This window comes from Leucopleurus acutus (genome assembly GCF_964270905.1).
Source record: "Leucopleurus acutus genome assembly, chromosome: 5".
Classification (NCBI taxonomy): domain Eukaryota; kingdom Metazoa; phylum Chordata; class Mammalia; order Artiodactyla; family Delphinidae; genus Leucopleurus; species Leucopleurus acutus.
In genome coordinates this window covers 109065595-109084706 of record NC_139147.1, presented here as the reverse complement: position 1 = coordinate 109084706, position 19112 = coordinate 109065595, and the positions used below count along the sequence as shown (strand labels likewise).

At 41.5% G+C, this 19112-nt stretch overlaps 1 protein-coding gene across 1 annotated transcript in view; it reads right to left on the bottom strand.

Annotated features, from left to right (window-relative positions):
- PLCH1 (phospholipase C eta 1) overlaps positions 1-1429 on the bottom strand; it is a 235274-nt gene extending 233845 nt beyond the window's left edge. Inside the window, exon 1 of the mRNA XM_082840361.1 lies at positions 1270-1429. The gene's annotated coding sequence lies outside the window, so the exon portion shown is untranslated. The remainder of the gene's footprint in view (positions 1-1269) is intronic.
- Positions 1430-19112: the final 17683 nt, after the last annotated feature.

The following is a 19112-nucleotide window of genomic DNA, read 5'->3' as shown; positions in this document are numbered from 1 at the left end:
ATTTACACATGAGAATGTATGATCTATTCAGTTATTCTTTTCTAGCAAAAGTTACAGAGTAATAAGAAGAATTCTGTGAGGAAAGAATGTTTTATTTACTTCACCAAATTTGAGATGAGAAATTTTCAAGAAAGTGCTGAGCTGACCCTGACTTGAGTTTTTGCTTTTGATTGAAACTGGACACTAAATAGTAGATTTCACATTTCTCTTCTGACGAGTAAAAAAGAAGTTGGTACACAGTTTGTGTTCACTCTCTTCCAAGACTGTATTTTAATGATTTACTCAGTAAACAGAAAACTACTTCCAATTCACAACCTATTTCAAACAAGAAAAGCTGTGGTTCACAATAAAAATTTGTACACAAGTTTTTTTTTTTTTCCTTGTTCAATTTGAGAAGAAAAGATTCCTCTGACATTCACATTCAGACACTGCTCAGCAAAATAAAATCATCACATTATAGGGATTTCTCTATGGGTAAAAAAAATGGGGCGGGGTGTGGGGGGCTTTCCGGGCTTCACTCCATAAACACACTGCCAGCATAAGACAGGTTTAGTGACTCAGGAGTGGGACAGGTCTGATTCCCATTGGCCCACTGAGTCTGGGGGCAGCCAATACCTGATGCTCTATGAGAGGGAAGAAAACCATGAAAATTCAAAACAAACCTCCCCAAGCCCTGTTATTGAAATCCAGTGTTAAAAAAACATTTAAAAATGACTAAAAAAAAAAAAATTACTAAATGTGAAATTTGAGACTTAAGAGAGTGAGAAAGAGAATTTCTCTTCTTTGAAATCACTTCCCAGTTTCCTACTTCTACCACTTAGGACCCAGGAGGTGGTTACTTATTTCTTTATTATTGAAACCCAAGTATTGTTTTTCTTACTTTAATTTTATTAAGTTTCAAAATCTAAAGGCATAATAAAGGTATACAATGAAGAGTTTACCTCTGGTATCTGTCTCGCAACTAACATTAGTTTCTAGTGTACCCTTCAAGAAATATTCTATATGCATGGAAGAAAATCCTCCCTTCTTTTCTCAACCCTCCCTTTCTGTTTTACACAAATGGTTGTAAGGAACCAACAGTCTTTACACTGAAATAAAAATCAAAGGATCTTTTCATAATACTAACTCCTTTTTCTATAAAGAAATCTTTTTTAAAAAAATTTCTTTTCAATCCCATATCACTCAAAGTTAAGAAACAGTTGCTTGGCAAAAAGAAATAGGAGGTCTAGAGAACTAAATAACATACAATTACACAGCAAATCAACTCACTTAACTTCTGGTCCAGGATTCTGACCCCTGAAAAAAAACATACAGGTCTTCAAAGTTCCCACCAGAGGTTCCGCTAGCACTCCACGGAGACCTGTTCCAAGATCCAGAGGCTCCTTCAGTTAAATTGAAGAGGGAGAGAAGAGGAAGTGGAAAGCTAAATTCAAATGTTTGGTTCTGGCAGACTAGCAACAAGGAAGTGAAGGCAGATCTAAGAGAAACCATGATTGCCTTAGATCAGTTAATCAGTAACTCACATGTGATAGCACCAAACTAGATCTTTCTGCCTTCCAGTGGCAATTTAAAGCTAAGGCATGGGCACCTGAATGGTTGGACAGGTTCTTAAGTCCCTTGCTAAATTCAGAAGACAGAGCCACAGAGAAAAGAGGCTGCTAGTAGGATAAGACACAGAAAAACTCATGAAGGAGGAAACTCAGAGCGCTCCAGGGCCCTATGTGTTGCCTCAAGCGAGGCTGGCATCCAGTCTTCTGAAACCCTCCACCTTTTCTTCTCCCCTGCAGTCGGACATAGGGAGAAAAGAAGGCCCAGGATAGAGGTGTGCTTTTAAGGTGTGGTGTACTAATAAGGTCAGTAGACCAGGTGTCTGCTGGCAATGTCAAGGTTCAAGTCCCATTTCAGCTCTGTGAGTGTGGACATTCCTGAGCCTCAGTTTATTCATGGGTAAACCCACTCAAAAATACTGCAGATCTGAAACCAGCTTAGTACAGTCTCAACACCACAGCCAGCGTGGTTTTAGAAGCACCAAAACTCCAGATTCTAGCCTAAATTTAGAAATTTTCAGCAACTGTGCAAGTTGATTCAGGTCTCCAATTTGAAAAGCATTACAGAAAGACACCATCTGATTCTATCCAGCAGTAAAGTTTATGCAAGATAAAAATCAACATCTAAGTCTTGGGATGCCAGAAAATACACATTAAAATCATGAGGGGTCCTCTTAGACCCAGCACAATTTGACAACACAATCTCAAAGTGATAAGTGGGCCACTTTGATGTGAAAAAGCATCGGCAGAAGAGAATCTAAACACCACTCACTTCTAAACAAATAGCCAACACAGTTTATAAACAAAGTCTTGAATGTGTTTCTGGAACCAGGCCTGAATTTATAACCTCCTAAACTCCATAGAGGGAATGCAGCTTCTCCACTCACCAAAAAGCTGAACAGAAAAACCTCTAAATGTCTATTTTGATTGGCATGGTGAGTTTGAAATGAAAACTCAGTATTTTTCATAAATTAAGCCTTGCCTTTCTGAGTGGGAACATGATGTAATAGAGCACGTAGGCAGACAGACCTGGGTTCAAATTCCAAGACTATTCCATGCTCACTTAGATCTTGGGCAAGAAACAAATCTCCAGGTCTCACTAGTAATATGGGATAATAACTCCTGCGTCTTTTTATGAATTTTAAAGTGACCTAAAATAAATGCCCAGGCACATGGTTGGAATAAATCAATGTTTATTTCCTCCTTTACTTCCAGAGTCCCTTGTTTAAGATATTTACTGGACAATAACGAGAAAAGCTGCTCTACCATGTATTCAATCCTAATCATGGCAGAATTCCTCAGGCCAAAATACATACTGAAAAATATCTCTTTTGCGTTTATGCATGTGAACCATATACATTCTCATGACATACACGTGGTTATAACCAAATATCAGAAGGTGCCCACTGTCAATTCCACTCAGTGAAATTAGATTAAGTCATAAAACATTGCTGGTGTTTGAACATTTTATAACTACAACTATAGCGAGTTCATACGGTTACAAATACCCAGTCTAGAGCAAGGATTTCATATCTGTCCTCCCTAGATTTCCTAGAAACAGCAGGATCATTAGAAATCAGAACATTTTCACCTGGGTTCTTTCATTTATTAGCTGTATGACTTTAAGAAAATCCTGTGGCAACCTTAGGCCCTGGTGTCCTGATTCACGTAATAGTAGATGTATTTTTCTGCTCTGTAATTTCATGATCATGAGGTACAAGCATTTAGTTTAGTGCATCTAAAATGCAGACTTGATGAGAATTTTTTTTAACTTTGCTATAAAAGTTTTCTTAGTTGTCCCTCTGTGTTCATCCTGTCCTCTTTTACTTTGAAGCATGGAAGACAGAGACCCTGAGGATAACAACACAAAGCTGTGTAAACTTCTTCATGGGCTTCTTAAAATGCACTTCTAATTCGGCACACCCTACCACAGCAGTCCTGGATTTCTCCTTAAACAAAAATCGTCACGGGTGTCAAAGAGATGTGAGTGAGTGTCCACCGAACTGTGTCTAAATGATTTTCCTTGTGAGCAAAGCTGGCCTGGAATAAGCCCCTACCAGTGAGGAAAGAGAACATGCTTCCCAGGCCGAGGAGGCATTGTTCAAAGTAATGAGTTCTGCACCACTTGGGCCACAGTTCACAGCTGAGTCTGATTTTCCAAGACAGAGAGCAATAACCAAATGGGGATGATCTTCAGCAAGCTTCTCTGAGCTGATAATAAAAGACTCATGAGGTGGTGAAGGAAAGGAGGCTATAGTCTCCCTAATCTTCTGTGTCCTAAGAGTGACAATAGGAAATGTTGGTCAACCTTGGTCAATATTATGCCAGAGGTTTGTCACTGCTGTAATGGATTTCAATAGAGTCTGAACTCAGGAAGAATGCCTAGAAATTATTCCAGTTCAAAAGTTAAAACGTTCAAATGCCCTACTGTATTCCTTTTATCCGTCTACCATAATTTTGTATCCTTTTTTTTTTTTCCTGCTCAGAGAAATGATAGTCATGATCCTTCAAGCATGCAGACCAACACTATTCTTAGAAGGGAGCTGCAGGAGGTTTATTATGTCGTGAAACACGGAGCCAGAACAAAGGACTACTGAATCACTCACCTTATCTTCATCTAAGAAACCTGAGAATTACAGGATTCCTCTGTTGCTCCCAAACTCTGAGCTGCACTTGCCAGGAAAGAAGGTTTTAGGGCCGAGACTACATTACAAAAATGTAAAAAGATAGGTGCACACGATGCTTCTTACCATATATATAAGATTCTTATCTAAAATGCTCAAAAACAATGTTCAGGGTTTTTCTAAATCAGAATTTAAGCATTTGTTTCCGAATCTAGACATCTGATTACTTGGCACTTAATTAAGTGCTCCCCCCTTAAGAATACCAGATAGTATCTGTACCCTGAAAACCTGAAACGGGATTAAAATTATTGCAGAAGTCACAAGTGTCAGTTCATTGAGGACAGAAATCTAGGTTTATTTGTCTATATCACATATAACTAGCTTTCAATAAATATCTGTTGAATAAATGAATAAATTAAGTAGAAAGCATGTAACAATTTTCCTAGTATATTACATCAAAGCACCCTAACATAAAGCACCTTTATCATATTCTATTTCTATAATTCTATCCTTATATTTAGAAGACTGATTCTAAAAATAAGTTTAACTGATGTTGATGTGGGAAAATGTTATCAAACAGAAGCAATGACTGTAACAGCTTTTATGAAGAATCTGGTGCAGCAATAAATCCTGGCTCTGCCCATCAACCTTCCCTCCCTTTGTCTCATCCCATCGCCACCCCCCAGCCTTCCCAATCTCATTATCCCATGATCTGCTAAACTGCAGTTTATACCTCCTGGAACCAGCAGACACACATGTCACTGAGAATTAGGGAACTGGAGGCAGTTACGAGCCACCAAATAGGGTCACAAAGTATCTGAACCTGGAAATTAAGAGGTTTTCTATTTTTTTAATTATGAAGAAAAAAAAAGAAAAATTTAATTGGACATTTTTAAACATTTGAGCTAGATGGACTGCATAATGTCTCAGCATTTATAATGACTGCGATGGGAGAGAGAATTTTAACAGCACGTTATTTGCTAATCATCTGAAAAATATTACCGTTGACTACATTTGCTGACGGTGGAAGGATATTGTCTGAAAACTTCTACCACTAATAAACATTTGCTATTCTTGAAGGCAGATTATTTAAAAATAGGATACTGCAAGACAGTACTCATGTGTTACTTCATCTAAGGTAGTTTTATGCCACACTTTATCCCAGGAAGAGTAACTTCATTTTAAAACTTTTATTAGCAGTTAATTCTAACCAATGTTTAGTTAACAACAACTAGGTATACCAACCATGCTGCCAAATATTGATGCAACCTAAGAAACAGTGAGCCACAGGAAGCTACAGCTCATTCTACATGCCCCTTAAGATGTGTACCCTTGCCAAATGCTAACCTGTGTGTAAACAAATGAAACTTTTAAAAGGGGATGGAGCTGTCAAGACTTACAATTTTAAGGAAAATGACTCTCAATCTCTTAACAGAAAGCTTGAGGAATCTGACTGGTTCGTATTAAGGCTTCTTGAACATTCCCTGAAGATTAAACCCAGAAGTGACCAAAACGCCGGAGCAACTGGAAAAACAATCACTTCTTCTGGGAAAGCCCTTGTTTTTTTTCTTTGGCATTTTACTTTGGTCCATTTTGGAACGCATCTCGTTCTCGTCAGCAAGCCAAAAGGAAGACACAGGTGCTGCCAGTTTGTGCGCGCCCGGCTCTCCACCTGCGGAAAGCCGGCACAGGTCTGTCCCCTTAATGCTCAAGAGCAAACACCTGACCAATTTTTTTTTTAAACTCCTTAACCAGTAAGTAAAAATATTTTATTGGTCTCCACTTTCATGGGCTAGAAGGGGGGGGGGAACCTCAAATACTGCCCTAATATGCAATTCCTCACCTCTTCAGTCTAACATCAAAGTGGTATTGCCGTGGGAGGTGGGAGTCCTCTTTTAAATTTTAACTGGTTATTGTTTGAATGCTGAACTCCTACCGTCAAAATGAGATCATAAACTTATTCCGAGTTACAAACAACAAAGAATAAGTCTGAGGGAGCGCGAAAGAGGGCGCCGCAGACACCCAACAGGGAACAGGGCTTGGGGGCACGCGGGCTGGCGTCTCGGACTCGCGGCGCGGTCGCCATGGGAACCCCGCGCAGGCGCAGAGCGCGCTGCTGTGTGGCCCGGACTTGCCTCTACCGCTCAGCGCTGCGCCGCTCCGGTGCCCCTGGTTTATTCCAGGAAGGGGCAATGGAGTAAATCCTCCTCGCGCTGAGAGCACCAGGTCTTCTCCGAAAACGCCCTGAGTGGGGTCACCGGGCGCAGGAAGAACCGTGAGACTCCAAGTGTAATGGACACCGCACTCCCCTTGCTGGGAAAAGCGGACCTGCTCTCTTTGCGGCGTCTGGCGGTCAGAGACAGGTCCCGGGGGTCCCGCGTAGGGGTGAAGCATCCTGCAACGAGCGATGCTTTACCGTCCACGGGGCGTAAACCCCACTCACCACAAGAGACCCGAGAATGAAATTCTGGCGCGGGCTCACACACCCATTCTGCCGAGTTACGGAACCCCAAGACCAGCCGAGGTCCAGTTCTCCGCACAGGGTTTGGGGGATCCCCACTCACACCACCACTCACACTGTCCTAAAGAGCGTGTCCCGGCTGGAACTGCCACGAGAGGAACTCGAGCCACCTGCTCACTTGCACACGGGGACTGCTGTAACAGTCCTTTTTCTTTCTTGTCCCCCCCCCATTCCCCCCCAAAGCACTGACCTGCTCAACTTCTGACTGTTCGGGAGATGAAGGACTTCTCGGAGTCGCCGGCAGAGCAGCAGCCTCCAAAGTGCTGGCGTGATGAGTTACTGGCCCCCGTGACTCCAACTTCAAAACCCTGTCGAGGAGCAGAAGAGCCCCCAAGAAGGGCCCTTCTCCACACCGGCCTGCAGAACCCCCGAGACGGGCTGGGCAGAGTGGGGCGCCGCTGCCACAACCTGCTTTCTCATTCAAATGCTCACGCTCACTCCGGCGCCCCCACCCTCCCAGCCCCGCAGCTCCCGCGGAAATCAGGAACTGGAGCTCGGGAGAGCGGACTGGAGCTCCCGCCGCCACCACTGGGCCCAGCCGGCTGGGTGGAGGGGGCCGAGCGCCGTACTTGGACCCCTGGGCCTACACCTCCTTGCGGGTCTCGCCGGCAGGCAAGGGCCAGAAGCACTGGGGATGAAGTCTTTTTCTTCTTCTTCTTCTTCCTCAAGTTTCAAAGGTTCCCAAACCCAGAACAACCCCCTTGATACTCATTTTGGGGCTGTGCTGCGGAGAGCCGTGGTGGGAAAGTACAGGAGTTTGGCGAAATGAAGTTGGAGAGGAAGGGCGCAGGGACTGCGTGCAGGTTGTACTAAAGTAAAAAGTGTCAGAAGCACATCTTAAATTCCGAACTGCCCATTTTCTCTCCCCTCGCGTTTTGTACCATTCTAAGAAAAATAGCATCTATTATGCTACTATATAACCAACGAGATCTCTTGTGAGTCAAGTCCAGCTAAGACTGAGGAAGAGAGAGGGTAGTTAACACTGCTTTTATTCCCTCCCGCCCCCACCCCTCCGGCCCCATCTCTTCTTCCAGATGCTTCTCCTAAGCGCGAACAGGCCAATTATTCAATCAGATCAAATTGATGGCAGGTGGACTCAAGCGGTGAATGAGAGCACGGCCCTGGCGGAGGAAAGCTTGCACACAGTAGGCACTCAAATGGTACTGAAACGATGAAGTCTAGTGAGCATCCTGACGTGGTGAGTGACCAGGTGGCTGCAGCTGTTGGAACGCTGACCACCGCTGGCCCGGGCAGCAGCAGTGTGATCCGGCTTCGGGATTCCAGGATTTGCATTTATCAGCCTTCATTCAACCTGCCCTATTGTTAGTTCAAAGCCTGGCTGGGAGGGACTGGGAGACGCTGCTCCTCACTCACCTTCAGTTTAAAATTCTCCACCAATAAGAAGGTCCTAGAAAAGCTGGCAGCTTGGGGTTGGCAGGGATTTTCTGGGCTTAGTGACAACATAAACTAAAGTCATTTTCTTTTTCAAGCGTGAATTTGCTCAGGAAGTTACAAATGAGTGCCGGAGCTCGGAGAGCTTGGCTGCCCGTCAGCTTTGACGGACAGTTAGTGTGAGGGGTGGTAGCACCGTGACCTCTCAGCGCAAGATCTAAGGTTTCACCTTTTCATCCCACTTAGCCGATACCATAGAAACAACCCATTTGTATTATTCAATTCAACAGAGGCAATTACAATGTCACAGCAAAGCACCATGGGCAAGAAGAAACTTTATCCCGAAAGCAATCCTGGACTTTCAGAAAAAAGGAAAAAGCCACCAGAATAGTCACTTGGATTTCTTCTTGCCAGGGTACCAGGAAGAAATGAGTCTGGGAAAAGATGTATAAGGTCCTTTGGCTCCATAGAAAGAAACCTTCCCAAATTTTCTTGCCCAGCTGCAAATTCCCAGTTTATAAGAAATTAAACAGATATCCCTTCTACCCCTAGATTGCTTTCTGGAGATTTGACTGGTAATCTCCATGGTGAGTAGGAAGTCCCCCCACCCCCGCCAAAAAAAAAAAAAAAAAAAAAGAGAGAGAGAAAGATACCAAGACACCCCCTCACACAACCACGGAAGTTATCCACCCCCCAACCTCCTGTGTCTGTCTTTCTCATATCAAAAACTGTAGATGCAAATGGTGAAATAAACTCACACAAAGTGCATAACAAGAGCACTTGTTTGCTGTGCATTCTTTATTTTGATAGTTTTAATCGATTTCCATAATTTTGAGAACTTAAATTTTTTAAAAAATTATGCAATATTTCAAACCTACCAAAAACAAGGCAAACATGCATATCATACTCCCCCTCCCCCACCCCTTCTTTTTTAAATAAAGTGTTACAGATACAGGTAAAACCCCATCTCCTTGGCCCTTCTCCCTCCCTTTCTCCTCAAAGGCAACCATTCTGAAGTTGGTGTGAATCATACTTCATCATGGTCCTAACGTATATTTCCATAAATCTTTTAATGTAGCTTTTCCCTCTGAGTCCTTTTTTCACCATTAATCAGAGAAAAATTACTAACTAAAACCAAGAAAATGTTGTTTCATTGCTAAGTTTTTAGAAGCAGGACAGACCCGTTTTTCCCTGCTTGTGACAATCAGAGGGAACAATAACAAAGGGATTAGACACTGGGTAGGACAGTGGGTAGTAAACAGCCTCTCTAGGTTACACAAACCCTTCCATGGTTACTGAACAGTCAATAGGAAAACAAAACAAATAATACCCCCTTCTGCATTCACTGGTTACAAGGGAATTGGAGAAAATGGGACCTAGGTTAACACTTCTTTAGGCAGGTAAAACAAAAGTCCTATATGGTAATAAAGTACTTTTTTGACTGGTCTCTTGGTCACGTAAGCTATAATCTTTTAGTAAGGATTTCCAAGTGTAAGGAACTCCTGCTGCTAGCTCAATTCAAGGTTGAAATCAGCCCTGCTGAAAAATCTGGGGTTTAATTCTCTCAGCTTCCCCATACACAGGGACCTCCATCCATGCAGTGAGTTACAGAAAGCCCTTTATAGCACTCCTTTGACTTAACCTCCTCCCAGCAGTAAAAAGGCTATGAAAGCACCAATTTTTCTTAAATGCCATTGACTGGTGAAAGACACCCTTCCCAACCCCCCTCTCCTCTTGCTTCCAGAGCGATGACTCTCATTAATTATACTGGCACAGCACTGCCTGGCCTCCCTTCTAAATAGCTGCCAGATTCCTACATATCACCTCTGCCTTGATACAGAATGTGCACTGACACCAAGATCACAGAAAATCCTGTAAAAGGCGCCTGATACACGGTAGATGATTGATGTGCCTCGTGGTGGGCCCGCTGTGCTGCATATCGTAAGGAGTTCTTAGAAAACTGCACTAGAAATCTGTGTTGGAAATAGCTTTTTCTAGCTGTACAAAAATCATGCTTTCAGTTGCAAAAATAGCTATATTTGAGACACTCAAATTTAGCCAGCAGTAATATGCGTGAAACGAGAGTGAAGGAGATGAATGTTATCCCTGTTTTAATCAATGCACCAAGAAATCAAGAGAATGACCAAAGAGCTTAACAACTGTCAAGGAGGAGTTACTGCTCTTTCAACACATATGTCTTAAGCACTTGCCATGTACCAGGCACTGCTTAAGTCTTAGCTGGAATATAGATAGTACTCCTGAAATACAGAGCAGTAGCTGTCCTTGTGGCTTATTTAGATAAAAATCCCAAATCAAACTAGCTTGAGGGAAAAAGGCAACGTGCTGACTCCTACCTTAAGACAAGAGAAAGGATAAGGGCTTCAGTAATGACTGGATCCAGGCATTCAGAGTCATCATCACACTCATTCTCACTTTTGCTCCTACTCTTTTTCTCTCTCTGCTTTTTTTCAGTATTTTGATCGTATTCTCTCTTACTACACACTAGCGTCCTCTACAGGCTGGTGGGGATGGAGCATGACCAGGGACAGCTCCAGACTTCAATGGTCTCAGCTAATGATCACAGGGGAAGAGAGGCCTTCTTGCTTTTACCATCTGTAAATAAGATCGAAAGGGGGGCTTCCCTAGTGGCACAATGGTTAAGAATCCACCTGCCAACGCAGGAGACACGGGTTTGAGCCCTGGTCCGGGAAGAACCCACATGACACCGAGAAACTAAGCCTGTGCACCACAACTACTGAGCCTGTGTGCCACAACTACTGAGCCCATGTGCCACGACTACTGAAGCCTGCCCGCCTAGAGCCCGTGCTCCCAACAAAAGAATCCACTGCAATGAGAAGCCCGAGCACTGCAACAAAGAGTAGCCCCCGCTCACAACTAGAAAAAAGCCTGCATGCCGCATCGAAGACCCAATGCAGCCAAAAATAGATAGATAAATAAATAAATTTATAAAAGAAAAAAGACTGAAAGGGATTCTAATTGACCTGGTTCAAGTCACGTGTCCATCCCTAGGTCAATTAATGTGGTCAGCAACAAATAGAGTATATATGTGACCAGTTCCTGATTATATACCCACCCCTATAGGCAGGAAGGTGGGATACTATGAGTAGCAGCCCCACCAGACTTGGTGGAGTCAGGGAGGATTTGCTCACCATAGTAAGGGGGTTGCTCTTCCCAAATGAGGATAGGAAGGGAATCTGGCAGATGAAAAAAGCAGGTGTTCCCTGCAGTGCCCTCTCCTGAATGTGCCACTAAAGAAAGACAGGAACACCTTTTGTACAGATTCATATGTGTATGACAGAGACAAAAATGATAAGAGAAACTTCCTGAGTCCATCAGGAAGGATGGGGGGTAGGGGACTAGACCAGTGTAAGTGCCACCAATCTTTCCCTCCCCCGCTGGAGAGTCATGTGTCCACACATGTGGCCAACCGTCATGCTGAGATGGAAATGGACAGAAAGCAACATAAGCAAAATGGATGATCTTGGGAAGAGTTGCTTGGGTTTATGTTTTTTACTTTTTATCATGGAAATTTTCACACATACACAAAAGTAGAATAGTATAATGAAGCTCTATGTATTACTCAGTTTCAACAATTATAAATACTTTGCCAATCTTTTATCTATTCAGGAATGTGGGAAATCCACTGGAATACTTAAATTCATAATGGAAGAAATGCATGCCTCCAAAATAACTAAACTGAATAAGACCAGTACATGTGAAGCTTCTTAGCAAAGTGTCTGGTACAAAACGAGCTCTCAAACATGTCAGTTATCTTTACTGCTATTATTGGCAACCTGTTTCAAGCTTTTAAATGCTAACAAAGTCTACACATTGAAATGTACTTGGCCTACAAAAGAAAAAAAAATTTAAGGCCAAACTCTTTACCAATAGACAATAAATAACATTTTAAAATGATCCATTTTTAAATAGGCTATTCATATGCTTTTTTCTAAAAAGTCTTTATAATTGTTTCCCCTTTTATATGGAAATGTCAAAAATATTACAAGCAAACGCAATTTTCACCTTACAAATAAGGAGAAAATATAGGTTAAACTGTTTGTCAAGATCAGGAATGAGTTTGGAATAGATATCCAAATTCAGTTGTGGCTGCCTAAGTTCTTCAATTCAACTAAGATTTTCTTATACACCAGTTATACATCTCAAGAGAGTTTCAGTTCCCAGCATAGAATGAATACTTTAAAAGGCAGAAAGTATGCTAATTAAAGTGAACTTTTCCCATTTTCTATTTTGTCCCAACTTATTTCATTGTTTTTTCCCAACTTATTTTGTTGTTTTTTTCTCTTGGGGGTTGGGGGAGGGAATGAAGTATTTTATAGGAAACAATAGTGTCAGAGAAGGACACAGCCCCTTTTCCTTCCTCCTGAAAGCTTCACAACTCAGCTCTGTGTGTTTTGTTTCCAAGAAGACCTCCCACAGAGCCAATATCTACAACTTTCAAGATGGCCAGAGCCTGAGGGTCAGGACAGGCATATAACTGAAGTTTCCTACAGCTTCCTACAGCATAGGAAATAATATTAAAACTTTGAGATTACATGTTTCCATTACGGAATATACTGGGTTTCTCCCTCCTGTACCACACCATTAGAAATTCCTGCAGAATCCCATAATATAATCAAAAGAAAAATGAATCTTCTTAAACTAATTGCAGACCAGTCATCTAATACAGCAATCATTTTTATAGACATTGAACAAAAGTTTAGACAAATGAGCAAACTGTATTGCAGAGAGAAAATGTAGAAAGAAACTGGTAAGACAATATAAATTCTAAAACTTTGAAAGCTGGGGGCTGGACGAGGCAATTTACACCATGAGGAACATTCTATTTGGAACCCTAATGAGGCATGTACTCTCTATTACTAACACTTGTTTATTTAAACCAGACAACAAGTGGTTAGGTTTTCCCATACAAACACAGTGAAAGGGAAAACTGCATTTTAAAAACCATATGTTACTTTTTGTTTTATTTGCATATTTAAACTAAATATATACTTAGGGGGCTTGATTTGTCCAAAATAAATATCATGTTCAAATTTGACAAGTTTAAAAAATGTTCTTTCAGACTATTTAAGGCAAATTAATCTTCTTGGTGTAGGATCATGAGATGTATAGGGGAAAATTAGACTGGGAAAATAGGTTTTGGTTAAACCGAGAAGGCAATGCTGTAATGGTCCACTTCATTCCTTATTTGATTCCTCTATTTAACAAATATTTATAGAGTTCCCCAGTGAGCAAGAAACTGAGCTAAATGCTGTGGAGGGAGCGGAAATGATCCAAAATTTATAAGGTATCGTTTGAGTAACAGGACCCACTATACCTTGGATGTGAAAGAAGACAGGCAGATCTGCACATAATGTGTCAAGGGCTAAAATAGATATGTGTAGTGTTGTTGAAGAACAGAAGAGGGCGCTAATTACTCAATTTCATTGATGGTTAAAGTCTCTACAAGATGTGTTTTGATAACCAAGACAAACGACCCCAGTGAACTCAATTTTTGTAAAACCTCATTTCTGTCTGAATTAGCTGTGGTCCTAACTTTAGTTACCTAAATCTGTTGATTAGGCTTCTTCAAAACAGTGTGTGGAGAATGAGAGCTTCTGTCGTGACTTTCAGTAACCCAAATATTTTTGCATTCCAAGCCAGTACACACATTCAAATATATTTGTAACAAAAAAATGTAACAAACCAACACTTATCTTTGCTATGTGCAATGCACTCTTATATATTATCTTCTGTTCTTTTATCTTTTTTAATTGCTAGTGGCAACCCAATAAATTGATTCCCCATCTCACTAATTATAGTTCATGGCCTACAGCTGAAAAACACGGTTCCAACATGTCCTTTAAAGTGAAAAGGAGGCAAAGCAGTAGTGTTCAGTACACTGATAGATATCAAAGCCATACAAAATTAAATCTCTGGGAGAAAAAAAAAAGGCATGTGATTGCTCAATCCTTTGGCCATGAACCCACATCAACAGAAAGGGGCTTCTAATGTCCAGCCCTCAAAGGGTGGGTCCTCCCCAATGCCTACTTGTGAAGAGGCTATGGAAGATAAGGGCAATCTTCCGGATAGCAGAACTGGGCACCCAGAATGACTGAGAAATTCACACTCTGCCAGGACTGGGAGTCATCATTCACTGTCCAGCAGGGTGAGACATATGCTATAAACCACTGACATTCTATTTTCCCTCCAGGTTGTAGATTGGATGCACTGACATTTGGCCTTAGGCTTCCAGATCATGAGGAACTACCTTGGGACCTAAGCAAAAGGAATTCGTACCACTCAGAGATTCCAAACTAGGGTATGGACTTACTTCCTAAATGAACTCACCTTCTTTCCTGAGGAATACTGAACCCTAGAATCATCAGTATCTTAATCAAATTCTTTTCATCACAGTTTGCAAAACTTCAAAATATCTAGCTAATTAATGGCATTATTGATACACTGTTTTCCAACTCTGATACCATTTTTTCCATTCTAATATTTGTTTGATATATTGACATAATTTGAATAGAAGTTAAACGAGTGAGTGCAACAACCATCTTGAAATAGAAATATGGTTCATTTTTAAGCTTTTTTTACTATTTTACTTTTAAATTTCTGTTAACATTTTAATTTTTAATCCTGGGTTTCTTTATTTTCTTCACTCTTTTCATAAATTTGCATTACTTTCTTCCTGCGATTTGCCTTCAATGAAATCGCTACTTTGGTAATGGCATTAGAAAACTTCCAAACCAATGGTGGGGTTTGGGACATGCTACCCCCAAATATGGCACTTTAGTATATTGAATATTTAAGCTGAATGAGTTTGAGAAAACAGCTGAAGGAGGAAGTTCACTCTGACCTCCTCCTTCCCTCACCCTTCTTCCCTGAAACAGGCCATAAAATCCTCACATGAGAAGTGCTGGAGGAAAGGAGCATCCTTATCTCCAAAGACAAAGGGATACCGAGAGGAATGCTAACAAACAGGGCTTGCTAAATTTCCCCCAGTTTACAATTACCTCAGACTCCTTTCCCTATCATATTCCTCCATGACTGTGTTCTCCTCATCAAGCCTACCATAAAGCACTCAGGCGTAACTATTTCTTTGGGTCTTTATTTCCTTATGAAGGCTCTTGTGTCATATAAAACTTGTATTAAATAAATATGTGTGCTTTTCTCCTGTTACTCTTTGTCACTTTAATTTTCAAACCCAGCCAGGGACCCTCAGAAGGTCAAGGAAAACTTTTCCCTCCTCACACCACAAAACAAGAGCCAGAAAATCATCTCCACCCCAGCTACCCAGCAGCAGTTGCTTCTCCTTAGTATGTCTGCCATCTCTTTTAATGGTGACTTAAGCAATAATGACTCTGTTGGTGTCTTGAACTTCTGAAATGCTGCTGTTTCTTGGCTTTTAGAAATATGCTGTCTCTTTATGAAAAGTCACTGTCTTCAAACCAATGCCATATGAAACCACTGAATTTTAGGACAGATGGTCAACAACATGCCCCTTGACAGCACATGGAATTACATTTCTCCAGGGAGAGACTCATATCTCAAAGATGTAAACTTCACCTTGGTGAGGAATCAAATGATGCTGGAGACCCTTCCACACTGTTAGAAGGAATGTAAATTGGTACAGCCACTATGGAGAACAGTATGGAGGCTCCTAAAAAGCTAAAAATAGAACTACCATATGATACTGCAATCCCACTCCATGGCATATACCCAGACAAAACTATTACAATTTGAAAAGATACATGCACCCCAATGTTCACTGCAGCACTATTTACAAAAGCCAAGACATGGAAACAACCTAAATGTCCATCGACAGATGAATGGATAAATAAGATGTGGTACATATATATACAATGGAATACTACTTAGCCATAAAAAAGAATGAAATAATGCCACATGCAGCAACATGGGTGGACCTAGAGATTATCACACTAAGTGAAGTCAGACAGAGAAAGACAAATATCATATGGTATCACTTATATGTAGAATCTGAAGAAGAAGAAAAAAGACATACAAATGATGCTAGAGAAATCCAGAAGAGGATACAACTCTTGGCACACCACTGCCTGCCTGCTTCAGACGTAGTTCACTCTCCTAAAGCAGGTTTTGCAAGTGTACCAGCTTGGTATGAGGTACTGACTGGGATCTTTACCATGCTCGGAGTTACCAGATATGAGAGACAGCAAAACTGTTGGGATCAGTGGCCCTAATTTTTCTTTGACTCCAGTTTTTAAAAGATGGCATTTCAGGCAGCAGATTCCCCAGGCTTTCCCAGGGGTGGGAAAGGTCAAGCCAATTTAGAAGGTTCCATGACCAGGAGATATAAGAGGTCTTGGAGTAAGGAGGAGTTGGGCAGTTAGTTTGTCAGGCAGCAACCATCCCTGCCCTCTCCTATTTACATAGGGGAGAAAGACTTGACATTAGCACTTGCACTCTCCTTTCTACAAGACTGAAGGTGCCAAGTATCCTGTTTCCACTAAGTTTGGAAATAGTGATTATCTCTTTCCTGACATTTACTAAGCCACTGGACCTCATTTTCCTAAGGAGAAAGAAGCATGATAAAAAGAGGGAAGCAAAAGAGGAAATGCCTGGTGGTCAGTTTGTGACTACAGGAGTTTCCTATAAGTTGGGCTGACATCATAGAAAGTGGCAGGAATGATCAGGCTTGCTAGTACACTCCCCAACATACACAGTGAGTGGAGTAACTAAGCCCAGTCACCTACCACAAGCAAACTCAAGTGTCCTTCCCATCCCAGATGATGAGAATCCAGCAGTCAAAGGCTGTGGAGTAGACTGCCTTGGGAGTCAAGCAGGTGGGGAAAGAAGAGTTAAGAATCTCCCAAGCCTGGGGACTATGATAGCGAGCCTATGGAGCCCTCACTGAACAGTAATTGTCCCATGTGCTAGAGAAGAGCCAGTATTTGTCCATCTGTCTCACGGATGGAACTAACAGAAACACCAACACAACAAACAGAAAGCAACATGTAAGGAGCCCTTAGTTGTCTGTTTTCTTCCTTTGGATGTTGCTGGAATATGCTTTTAGCTGCCAGTAATGACAGTGCTGAATAATATACGTATGGGCATAGTTTTCACTCTTCTCCCAAGTTTTGTTCACCATTAATTATGATAAAGCTGGTATTGCTGTCAACATGGCATATATAAGAAGTATGATTGAAAAATGAAAAACAAATAAAACCCCAAAAAGGAAATGTGGCTCTAAGACAAAATGGATTTGAAAGGGCCATAAAAATTCAACCTTTTAGAAATACAATAAGAACTAAACTCATTTGATAGAAATATATTTAAAAAGTAAAGGGTTCTAAATACCCAAGATACCAAAAGGAAAAAAGGTCAAGGAGAAAACGGTGGTCATAGACCCTGTTGCTTTGAAGATAAGAGACTAAGAAGTAGTAAATCCTCTATTTGAAAAAGGTAAAGAACCTGGGCTTTAGTCAAAAATTCAGCCTAAAAGGACTTTTCCACTTTTTTCAGATGGCCCTGTTATAACCAGCTCCAGTGACAAAGATCTAGCCTCTCTGCAATTATCTAGTTCACCTTGCCCTTGGACCATCAAACAAACTGGTCTAATCAGGGTTCCCTACTATGTCTTCAAGGGAAAGATTAGACCAGGTCATCTAGTCCCAAGAAAGACCTGCACCAGCCCCACATTCACACAGCTTAACTGGAAAGACAAAAATGCACTGGCTGAGCTGGTAGAGGCCATCAGTGATAACTGTGATGAGATCTGACATCATTCGGAGGCAAACTGAGAAAAAAAAAAAAAGGCTCAAGAGCTTGCCACAAAACTAGATTAACATCCTTAAATAAAAATCTTGTTAAAATCTCTAAATAAAAATAAAACATCCTCTTAAAACAAAACAAAAAGCTATTGAGGCACTAGACCCAGGGAATAAAAACTACCACATAACTTCCTACCCTACCCCAAAGATGATGAAATAAAGTCACACACACAAAAAGTATCTTTGGAAGATTTGAGACCTCACTAAAAATTAATGTTGTTTAATTAGAAAATGTTGAGAAATCTACTTTGCAATGTTTTAAACAGGAAAGCAGCAGTTTCCTGTTTTAATCAGGTAGCAGCAGTAAACTTTTCATTCTATATTACTGATTCTGACAGGAGTCAACTATTTAGACCAGATGATACCTCTGACTTTGGTCAGTATCACAAATCATTAAGAAAAACTTCTGGAGGGTCTTCCCTGATGGTCCAGTGGTAAAGAATCTGCCTTCCAATGCAGGGGACACAGGTTCAATCCCTGGTCAGGGAACTAAGATCCCAAATGCTGCAGGGGAACTAAGCTCACACGCCACAACTACTGACCCCATGCACCTCAACTAGAGAGAAGCCTGCACACTGCAAGAAAGAGCCCGTGTGCTGCAACTAAGACCCGACGCAGCCATAAATAAATAAATAAATAAATAAATAAATAAATAAATAAAATAATTATAAAAAAAGAAAAACTTCTGGAGACATTGTGGGTGGACTATTGCTGGTGTTGTGAAAAAAGCTTATACTGTCAGGAAGATTTTAGCTGCAAGTATGTGTGTATATCACATCCTCAAACCAACTAAAACTGGCTTTAAAAATAAAGAAATTTACTATCTTGCGTAATAAGAAATTGGGAAGCAAGAGAGTTCAAGCCCTTAGGGGCTCGACAATGTCAGAAGGCATCCCTATTCTTTTTATCCTGTGTGCTGCCATCCTCGGCTCGTTCATGATTTTGTCCTCAGGATTATCCCCCTCATCTAACAACAGGTAGAAATAAGCCACTCTTTTTTTTTTTTTTTTTTTTTTGCGGTACGCGGGCCTCTCACTGCTGTGGCCTCTCCCGTTGCGGAGCACAGGCTCCGGACGCGCAGGCTCAGCGGCCATGGCTCACGGGCCTAGCCACTCCGCGGCACGTGGGATCCGCCCGGACCGGGGTTCAGGCAGACTTTCAACCACCGAACCACCAGGGAAGCCCATGTCAC